The sequence below is a fragment of the Camelina sativa genome, chromosome 20 (genome assembly GCF_000633955.1).
Source record: "Camelina sativa cultivar DH55 chromosome 20, Cs, whole genome shotgun sequence".
NCBI classification, from domain to species: Eukaryota; Viridiplantae; Streptophyta; class Magnoliopsida; order Brassicales; family Brassicaceae; genus Camelina; species Camelina sativa.
In genome coordinates this window covers 6378126-6388900 of record NC_025704.1, presented here as the reverse complement: position 1 = coordinate 6388900, position 10775 = coordinate 6378126, and the positions used below count along the sequence as shown (strand labels likewise).

Sequence of the window (10775 nt, the reverse complement as noted above, 5' to 3'; positions counted from 1 at the left end):
AATATCTGAAGTTTAAAATATCTCCAACTCAATTGATATATAAAAGTAATATTATTTTTCAATTCTAGCCGAAAATATTATTGCAAATGATATTTGGTGCACATATACAAATGACATTAAATTGTATAATAGTCAATTTCAGTTTGATTTTATATTATAGAGGTATAAAATAAAGTGTGTTAAGTAATTGAAAAAAAAAATTCAAAATGCATTTTCTTACGTATGTATAATTCAATTAAGAGTTTTTTCATCCTACTGAATACAAAAAAAATATTAAATGATCTAATTTTGGTTTAATGCATGAAATTTTAAATTTAGGTAAAAAAAAAATTAAAATGTACAAATTTTACAAGTAATGAGGAATCCATGACATATGTTTAACACGAGGTGGCATTGAGCATCTAACGGCGTCGTTTTAATACTCTAGTTTTTTTTTTTAAAAAGGTAACTACCTAGAATCGAACCTTGGAATCTTAACGTTTTATCAAAGCTTTAACCAACTGATCCCTCAGAATTATTCGTAACAATGGGGAACTTTTATGTTTATAACTATGTCTACGCGCGAGAATCACCACTTCTTCCTCTTCCTTTCTTTCTTGACATCGTCAATGGCTGATTCGTTGATTGTTTCCGTTCATCGTGGTTTCCCAAGATTTGATTTTTTAATTTTTTGATTCTTTGGAACTTTGGAGGTTCTCTGTTTCTGTTTCCCAAGATTAGAGATCATCATAATCACTAGGGTTTCTGTTTTCCAGTCAAATTTGAATGAGGATGCCAAAATTATCAAAACTAGAGAGGTTAGAAAAAATTGACATGTTCGTCTTTCTTAGCAAGCAGAGATCGGTTCAGATACTAATACAATCGGGCTCACTTCTAGGGTTTGAACTATGCCGGAGCAGCCATAAACATTGCCAAGAAAGAAAGGAAGAGGAGGGAAGAGGAGGAAGAAGGAGGGAGATTGGTACAAAGCTTTGTTTAAAACTTTAACAGTTCAGAGTTCGATTCTAGGTAGTTAGTCATCTGAGTCAGCTCTTGACTAATATTTGTTGATGCTTAGACTAGGACTCTGAATGCTTCAACGTGGCCATTCATGGCCGCTAGCATTGCAGCCGAAAAACCTTCCTCGTCTTGATAGTCTAGGAAGATGTCTTTTGCTTTTACAAGAGATTTCAGCGCCTCGGGATCTCCTGCTTTAGCCACGTATAGCAAAGGCGAGAATACTGAAGCGTTGCTTGAATATGGAACCACACTGAACCGGATCAGTTCAAGAAGTACTCTTTCTAATCCCAGAGACCACTTGTTTGACGACCGAAACAACAGAATGACCAATCTTGTTCACTAAAACGAAGCACCAGCAAGGGAGAGCACTTTTACGCACTCTGAATGTTTGTGTTTTGTAGAGATCAGCAGGGCTGTGTTCCCAGCATCATTCTTCGAGTTTATATCGCAGCCAAAGCTGACTAGCTGTTGTATGATCTCCACTGATCCATCACGTGCAACAATATGAATCGGTCGGAATCCAACGCCTCGTGAAGTTTTGATAGAGGTTTCGGGATCGGCGCCGCTGTTGAGGAGGACTCTGACTGCTCCCTGGTTGACGCAGAGGACAGCATGATGGAGAAGTGTCCGACCGTTGTGAGGAGCGTCTGGAGACTGAACTTTGAGCAACAAACGCATAATGCCGCCACTGGTTTCAAAGTACTCTACAGCACACCAGGTCAAAGGGTAAGGCTCAGCCACTCCAGCTCCAATCCTGAACTCTTTTCCAGTGTTAGTGTCCCATGACTTGTGATGGGTTCTGGATTGTGAATTCGATTTTGTGGGTCTGTTGTCATGTAGCTAGCGAGAGAGCTCTTGGTGTACTATATTATCAAGCTCTGATTTTTCTCGATTTGTTTGTGTTTTGGATATGAATGCAATTAAGGTTAGTGTGACTAATTTCAGATGTTGATGGATAGGCTAAAGTTATTGTGCAATACACTTGATGCTTCAGAGGCGCTAATGTGTTTTGATGCTTTGATAGGAAGAAGAGGTTGTCTGAGCTAAGAGAAGCTGCTAAATTTAGAAGATATGGGACTGTGATTCCCATCTCTGGATCTGATTTCGTACGTGAGGTTGCACAAGCCTCTGCTGAAGATTGGGTTGTTGTATGTCTATACAAAGATAGGTATGTTTTGATGTATTTGTGAATGCTGTTTCCTATTGACCAACCAGTCTAGTTGCATGCTTGAGAGACAATTAAGTCATGTTTGTTTCTTGTTGTTCTTTGATGGTGTTGCAGAGTGTGGTTTGCTATTGGGTTGTCTAGAAGAATTGGCTAGCAGATGTGTCCAGATGTGTTACATGGATTCAGACCACACTCTGCAACACTATCAAAGAGACAGGTACGCTTTTTAAAAAAATATTCATGTCCTGATCACTTGTCGAATTCCAGTACTGGATGTAAGACTCCATGTAAAAGCCAACATTTGAAATAGTCTATCCATTGAATTAACATCTACTCCGCACTGTAATGAAGCAATAACATAGAGATGTCTTCTGTTAGATGCTATAGAAAAATTCTGTTTTATGCTTCATAAAATTTCTTTAGAGCCTAAAAACATCAAATTGGCAATTTCACCTGCAACCAAAAGACCTCAATAATACAAAGAAAACTTCTTCAAGTTCACTCATTGGATAAGTATTCTCCAAAACCATATTCAAGTAACCTTTCTTTTTCAGAAAAATCTGATTTTCTAATCCACAAGTATATCAGTAGATTTCAAGTTAATCAATAGAGTTTGAAGTATTCATTCTTTAGTAGGACTTATTGGGTGCCTTTGATTATTCGCTAATGTATTTCAAAGTTGTAGGTACACCTTTTTTTGGTATTGTGACCAACCATCTTCTACTGGTATTAACGTACAATGAGAACTTTGATGTTAAACTGTTAAACTATTTTCTATATTACATGTTATACTATTTACTTTGTATTAGTCTCTTTAACTTAACTAATTCAATATAATAATACATATGTGATAACCATTATCAACATATATATATAGCTTCCTAAAGTTTCCACAAAATATGATGTCGTAGGCGAGAGTTTCTTATTTCATAACGTAGGCATGGCTCTGGAAGCCACTTACTACAACATAACTATAAAAGAGAAATTAAGTGGCCACTTTCGAAACTCAAATTATGAGAAATGCTACTTTCTATATTGGCTTTTCAAAGCTGACACTTTCCAATTTGATGACACAGATGAAAAGATAAATTTATTTTCTGAATAAAAAAATAATAAACAGTTAATGAACAAGTTTTTTACTAGTCCATTAATATGTATATCGGATCCCTGGTAAAATGTCTACTAAATCTGGTGCATCAAGTAATACATAGTTTGATATTTAACATTTGTGTCATTTTCTAGTCGATCAATTGTGGCTTCCAACTAATTAAAAATCTTTAAGTTAGACAATAAGTTAAAAAAAAACCTTTATAAATTATAAATAAAAAATTTGGAACTACACAACGGCCATATTCCACCACGTGAATGGTCATCCATAGACGAGTCGTTGTCGCCTTAGTTAAGGGACGAATCCAACGGCCGATCTTACCCTAGCACACGTGGTAGTATCGACGAAATCGTTTTAATTATCAACGACTTCACGAAGAAGTTTCCATTTACTCTCTATTCACTTTTTCATCATCTTCTTCTCCGATCGTCTCTCTCTTGTTCTTCGTAAAACAGTTATCCGATTAAAAGAAAAAGTAACAATGGTGAACGAAAAGAAAAAAGGTGATTCAGGTAATTGATCGCTTGGTTTTTGAAATACGATGGAGGTAAAGGTCTTGGTGTTCAATCGCAAGGAGATAGGGAACCTATTCGAGTTCACATTGAATGAAGTTCAATTTTTTTTTTTGCCTAAATTTAAAAGTTGATGTATTTAATTGCATATTATTTAACTTGAGTAGTCTAATTTCTATTATTCAACTAATAATGACTAATTGTTGAATGAATTATTTAAACTTCCAAAATCAAAGTAATCCTATACTCTTCAAAAAGTTAAATAAAAAATATAGCAAATATTATGTTTTAAAGATAAATTCACATAAACACATTATTGAATTGGGTATATGTCAATAAAAATGTAATTATGGAATTTTGATAACATGTATATTAATTTTGTTTGTTAATAGGCAAATAAAATTTAGCACAATGGTTCTCATAGTATTTTACAAAAAGAAATATTATTTTTAATTATTTTTTTGTCTTCAAAAGATGTAAAAGAGTAATACATCAAAAAATTTAACAAATCACCTCTTAAATAATAGAGAAGATATACAAATGTATTTTTTATTACATACATAGTAGATTATACATTTTCCATAAAATAATATTCACATCATGAATTATATTCATGAAATTTTCTGAAACTTAAAATATCTCCAACTCAATTGATGTAAACAAGTAATATTATTTTTTAATTCTAACCAAAAATATTATTGTAAAGGATATTTGGTGTACATGTACAAATGACATTAAACTATATAATAGTCAACTTAAGCTTGATTTTACATTATAAATGTTATAGTAAAGAGTGTTAAAGTAATATGAACAAAAAAAATCAAAATGCATTTTTATACGTACATATAATTCGAATTAAAGTCTTTTTATCTTGCTGAACACAAAAAAAAAATTATTAAATTATCTAATTATGGTTTAATACATGAACTTCTAACTTTAGGTCACAAAAAAATTAAAATGTACAAATTTTACAATTGAAGGTGGAATCCATGTGATGGTTATATTTTTATTTTGTCAACATGCATTGTATAAGTTCAATGTCAATGGAAGTATGTAAGCAAATATCTTAGGTAAAAATGGGAAAAAATAAATTAAAAATGGTTAATATGCTAATTAATATATCTTAGTTAAGAAATTGTTGGGTTGTATCTTACATCCACGTGTTTACATGTGAATGGGTAGCGGTTACAGCCACGTGTTTACATGTGAATGGGTAGCGTTTTTGAGTAAAAGGCCAAAAAAAACTTGCGCCTTTTTTTTTTTTCTTTCTTCTTCTTCACTCTCTCTCTCTCTCTCTCTCGATGTTTCGGAAGCGATCTCGATCTATCTCGTTTGATTTTAGAGGAGAATCGAGAAGGAACTCTGTCTAATCCGCTGGTCATCATCTGCAATCGGAGTTTGGTTGGATAATATAGCTTTTGTTGCGATCGGTGTCGCTGTTCTGATTCTTAGCCGTGACGAGAGACCTAACGTGCCGTTGAGAGTTTGGGTTGTTGGTTATGGGGTTTCAGTGTGGTTTGCATATGGCTTGTGTTTGTGTTGAGTATAGGCGGAGGAGACGGCGGCGTGGGAGAGAGGTTTGCGTCACCGCTCTTCTTCTTCGGATGAGGATGGTGGTCTTGGGTTTACGAATTCGTCGCAGGAGTATGTTTCGTTAGCTCAATTGGAGGATAGAGGAAGTACTACTAGGTATTGATTTTGGTTTTAGCAGATTTGGATTAGATTTGTGCTTTGTTTGATCTGGAATCAGAACTTAAAGTTTGCATATTGTTTTAGTTTGCATACTTAAAGGGATCTTCTTCTCAGATTTTGACATTGGCTTTGTACCTTCTTTTGAGATCTTAACATCTAGACTCTTTAAGTATCAAACTAGCTTCACGAAATCACTTTAGTTCTCATACGGACAATTTGAAAAAGATGATGAAGCCTTAGTAAATCAAAATCTTGAGTGTAAATGAAAATGTAATTTTTTAATCTCTTTTTCCGTTGTATATGTTCTTCTTAATTTTGATGATTAATATGTCTCAGTCTCCTGTTGAGCCGCTATCTGGTGGTGGTGTTGCGGCTACTCAACAAACAAAATGATGATAGCAACTTAGGAAAAGAAAATGTTAGAAACTTGGGAACTGATCAGCCTGAGAATTTGGATGGTGATGGTAATGTTGGGGATGGCTTTAATGGTAATGATGGTAAATTGGTAATGTTTGGGATGGCTTTAACAATGGTGGAGGAGGAGAAGGTGATGATGGCGAAGACTACGAAGAAAAAGAGTTTGGACCTCTTTAGAAATTTGAAGAGGTCGAGACTGAAGCTCGAGGAGCTACTCTTCCATCTGATATGTTGGAAGCTGCTATGACCTATGGGATCCGGAAAGTGCTTCTCCTTAGGTACTTGGATTTGCAGTTCTTCTGGATGTTATAGTTATAGAGAAGAGTTATGAGTTTATAATTTCAAATTGGAAGAAGCTGGACATGAGATTTGTTCTCTGTATTTTATACATTTTGAATTGTAGAATCTAAGTTTTTTTATAGGTTAATGTTAGTTGATGCTGTATATGTATCATGTGAATCCATGTAACTTTTCGTGTGACCTTTTACATACTGATCAAGAACATGGTTGCAATTTCAAACTCTCTTCTCTTATACTAATATAGATATGTTCTGTAAATGTGGATTTTACTTAAGATTTGGTGTTTTTCCAGGATGGAGTTTGGTTGCCTATGTTGTTGTTACTTGGGAGATTTATAACGAAGCAAAGACGAGTCCTTGGATTTGGACATTATAACTCAGGTTTCAGTTTCAAACACATGTCTTACCACCAGTTTATGTTTCTGTGTTCTTTTATAACTGTAGATTTTACTTCAGATTTTGTGTTTTTTTTTTCTTTGCAGCTATAATGGTGGACTTGACATAGCAGCAGGTGAGTTATAACTCTGTAGCTATCTCTCTGCACATAATATCTTTCTATGTCACTGCATGTGATCATGTAGTTTTCAGCTTTTATTTATTTATGTCTCAAGCTATATATCTAAATGCTTACTTTAACTTAATATTTGAATTTGATGTATGCAATAGTAAAAGTGTCTGCTTGAAAGAATGGTTTGTTTTTACCTTCTTAATAATATTTGTTTATTTCGTTTAAATGGTGGCAATACATGACCTGAAGTTGCAGCTGCATGAGTTAATTCTGGAACAGCAAGCAGCTTAGCGTAGACGAGACCCCCTTCATATAAAAAGTTTTAAAAATGAACTTGTCAATTATTTGTTGTGATGGTTGATATTGTTCTTAAATGCTACTTACAATGAATATTTTGTTGCTTTTCTAGTTCCCACTTTCCTCATAAGATATTCCCAAATTTCAGGTGTTTCATAAGATTTTTTTTCTTACTTCACGAGGCAAGGCTTATAACTTATTCCTTGGATTATAGAATACTAATTTGTATTCTATACTAATATGTGTTCTTATAACGTATTCTCATAGTTGTCATGTGTCTTATAACTTATTCCTTGGATTCTATGCCTCTAATGTTCTAGGAGGTTGACGAGGAAGGTAAAATTCTCTTCTTCTTTTTCTTCGTTAGGATGTGACTATAGCAACGGTACAATGTGTGATCCTTATTCTTGATTATATTTAGGAAAAGGGTGTTTCTTGTTAAAAATTCAGGGCATTGGTGTGTTGCTTGATGGTCTATTCGGAACAGGCACAGGTTCAATTGTTCAGGACATTGGTGTGTTGCTTTGTGGTTTGTTTTGATCAGGAAAATTCAGAGCTGTGTCATTAGGAATTCACACATATGTCCATGGCCTTCGATGGCCGCAAGCATGAGTGAGTGGAGTGTAGCCGTCTCCATCCGGGATGTCCAGATCGTATCCCTTTCCACTCAAAAGCTCCACCGCTTTGACGTCTCCACGCCGTCCAGCACAGTGTAGAGCATAGAACCCGCCCGCCTTCCATGTTCCTGTTGTCCTTCTCAAGAGCAAACTCGAGCATCACCTTCTCTATCACGTCACGGTTACCGTTCTTCTCAGACAGAGAGACTACTGTGTCGCCAGAGTTGTTGTATAGCTTCAACGGGCCATTCATGGCCGCTAGCATTGCAGCCGAAAAGCCTTCCTCGTCTTGATAGTCCAAGAAGATGTCTTTTGCTTTTACAAGAGATTTAAGCGCCTCGGCATCTCCTGCTTTAGCCACGTATAGCAAAGGCGAGAATACTGAAGCGTTGCTTGAATGTGGAACCACACCGAACCGTATCAGTTCAAGAAGTACTCGTTCTAATCCGAGAGACCACTTGTTTGACTCAGCGACCGAAACAACAGAATGACCAATCTTGTTCACTAAACCGATCCAGGACGTGCAGCAATATGAATCGGTCGGAGTCCAACGCCTCGTGAAGTTTTGATAGAGGTTTCTGGATCGGCGCCGCAGTTGAGGAGGACTCTGACTGCTCCCTGGTTGCCGCAGAGGACAGCATGATGGAAAAGTGTCCGACCGTTGTGAGGAGCGTCTGGAGACTGAACTTTGAGCAACAAACGCAAATTGCCGCCACTGGTTTCCTATTGTTGTATGTCTATACAAAGATAGGTATGTTTTGATGTATTTGTGAATGCTGTTTCCTATTGACCAACCAGTCTAGTTGCATGCTTGAGAGACAATTAAGTCATGTTTGTTTCTTGTTGTTCTTTGATGGTGTTGCAGAGTGTGGTTTGCTATTGGGTTGTCTAGAAGAATTGGCTAGCAGATACCCAGCAACAAAGTTTCGTTAAGATAATATCTACTGATTGTATTCCGAACTACCCTGATTGTAATCTTCCTACCTTGCTTGTGTACCACCATGGTGCCGTTAAAGGAACTCATGTAGGCTTGAAGAGCTTTGGCCGTAGGTGCACCCCAGAGAGTAAGTTTGAAGTCTTCTTATTCTGATACAGTCTGTGCCCATTTTGTGTTTCATTATTATGTCATTTTTCATCTCTAGCCTCTGTATGATCTACCACATTTGCGATTGTATCATACTTTGAGCAGAATGGTTGTAGGCTCATGTCTGAACGTACTTGCAACTGGTTGGTTTTTCAGGTGTAGCCTTACTACTGTGTCAATCAGAGCCGGTTCTTAATGATGGCAAAGGAGGAGACGATGACTCCTCCAGGGAAGCTGTGATGGCTGGAGTTCGGAAACAGTTCATAGAACAAGTGGTGAGAGACCATGAGAATAAGGATAACGATGATGGTGGTTACAGTAGCGATTAGAACATCAAAGCTTCTCTATTTGTCTCTGTTGTTATTGCTTGTTGAGTTGGTGACTGACTGATAAACAAAATGTGTTGACCTCATGTGTGTTGTAATGCTTTTTTAAAACGTCTTGTTCTTTTAAAAGAGACAAGTACCTCATGTTTTTTTTTTTAATATCCATGTCCTGATCACTTGTTGAATTCCAATACTGGATCTAAGACTCTGAATCCATGTAAAAGCCAACATTTGAAATAGTCTATCCATTGAATTAGCATCTATTCTGCATTGTAATGAAGCAATAACATAGAGATGTCTTCTGTTAGATGCTATTGAACAACTTCTGTTAGGTCTATTTCTTTATTGATGGATCATGATTCATGAGGCCATATAAAGACAAAAGTTATATTGAAAGTAACATGTACACATGTAGTTCAGTCCTAAATTAAAAAATCTTTAGATTGAAATTCATATAATTTTATAAGAAAACTAATTTTGTTTGTCACTTCAATAATAATATGAATTTGAATTATTATGTGTGACTGTTGAGTTTATATCAACAAACAACCAAATCATGTGTAAGTTTAAATTTTGATTGGACCACTTGTATTCTTTTTCTTTTAACTCAAAAAAAATTAACTTATTTATTTCTAATTAAATCACATAAAAATTCTTGTATAATTCTACATTTAACTCAAATGTAACTCCTACCCAATAATTCTACATTCATTCCTCCCACTAATTTATATATCTTTCAAGACAAAATGTTTTTGGTTAAATATTAATATATATAGCTTTAAACATTGAAATGAGGATTATTTTATAGATAATATTTTTATATGTAGTTACTAAATCTTTTGATCATTTTATTTGATTTAATTTTACTATTCTACAGTCTTATGTTTGCAATGAAATTAAGAAAAACTCTTTAAATCAATTATTAACCTCTATAAAACATGATAAAGATAGATTCACTTATATTAGGAAAATGTTTAAATTTCTATATTATTATTTATATTAATACAGCTTATCAATTTTGTAATAATTATGTGTAGTATTTGTTAATTTTTGTTATATAGAACATTTTGTATAATAAATAACCATACCAAAAATGTTGACAAAAGTGTAGGGTTTAAATTGCACATCATTATTATAAGAAATTTTGAGATTCATATTTTAGTATATATAAAAAAATCTTTCTTTGATTGTGTTATTGTTAATAGAAAAAATGAACAATATTTTATTTAAAGAAAATTTCATAAATATAATAAAAACCATTATGCAACCACGCATTGTCTGAGCTAATACCTAGTAAAAATAAAAATAAAAATGCGTTTTAACTATCAACGGTCATAATCCTCCTGCCACGCGTACGGTCGTCAGTAAACGAGCTGTTGTCGTCGTAGTTAAGGGGGTAAAGAGCTGGGTGTTCAATGCAAGAGATTACGGAACCTCTTTTGGTTCAGATGAGAGAAAAATACGCTGGTTTGGGATCCATTTTAATACAATTTAAATATTTTATATTAAACACAATATATACATCACATTAAATCTATAGCCTAGTTAGAAATTAAGATTAATAATAATATTAAAAATTAAAAAATATAACTAGTAATAAATAATCAACTTTATTTAAGATATTTTTGATATGTCGTTATTTCATAAGTAAAATATTTTTGATATGTCGTTATTTCTTACATACTAATTTTAATTCATGTCGGAACTAATTTTAAATGGGCAAATTTATAAAATAAAACATAAATAAA

General features: G+C 34.3%; 1 long non-coding RNA gene across 1 annotated transcript; it reads left to right on the top strand.

Annotated features, from left to right (window-relative positions):
- On the top strand, positions 2036-2494 carry LOC104769654. Its single transcript, XR_002037121.1, has 2 exons — positions 2036-2167; positions 2282-2494. It is a non-coding gene; the product is annotated as an uncharacterized LOC104769654 (long non-coding RNA).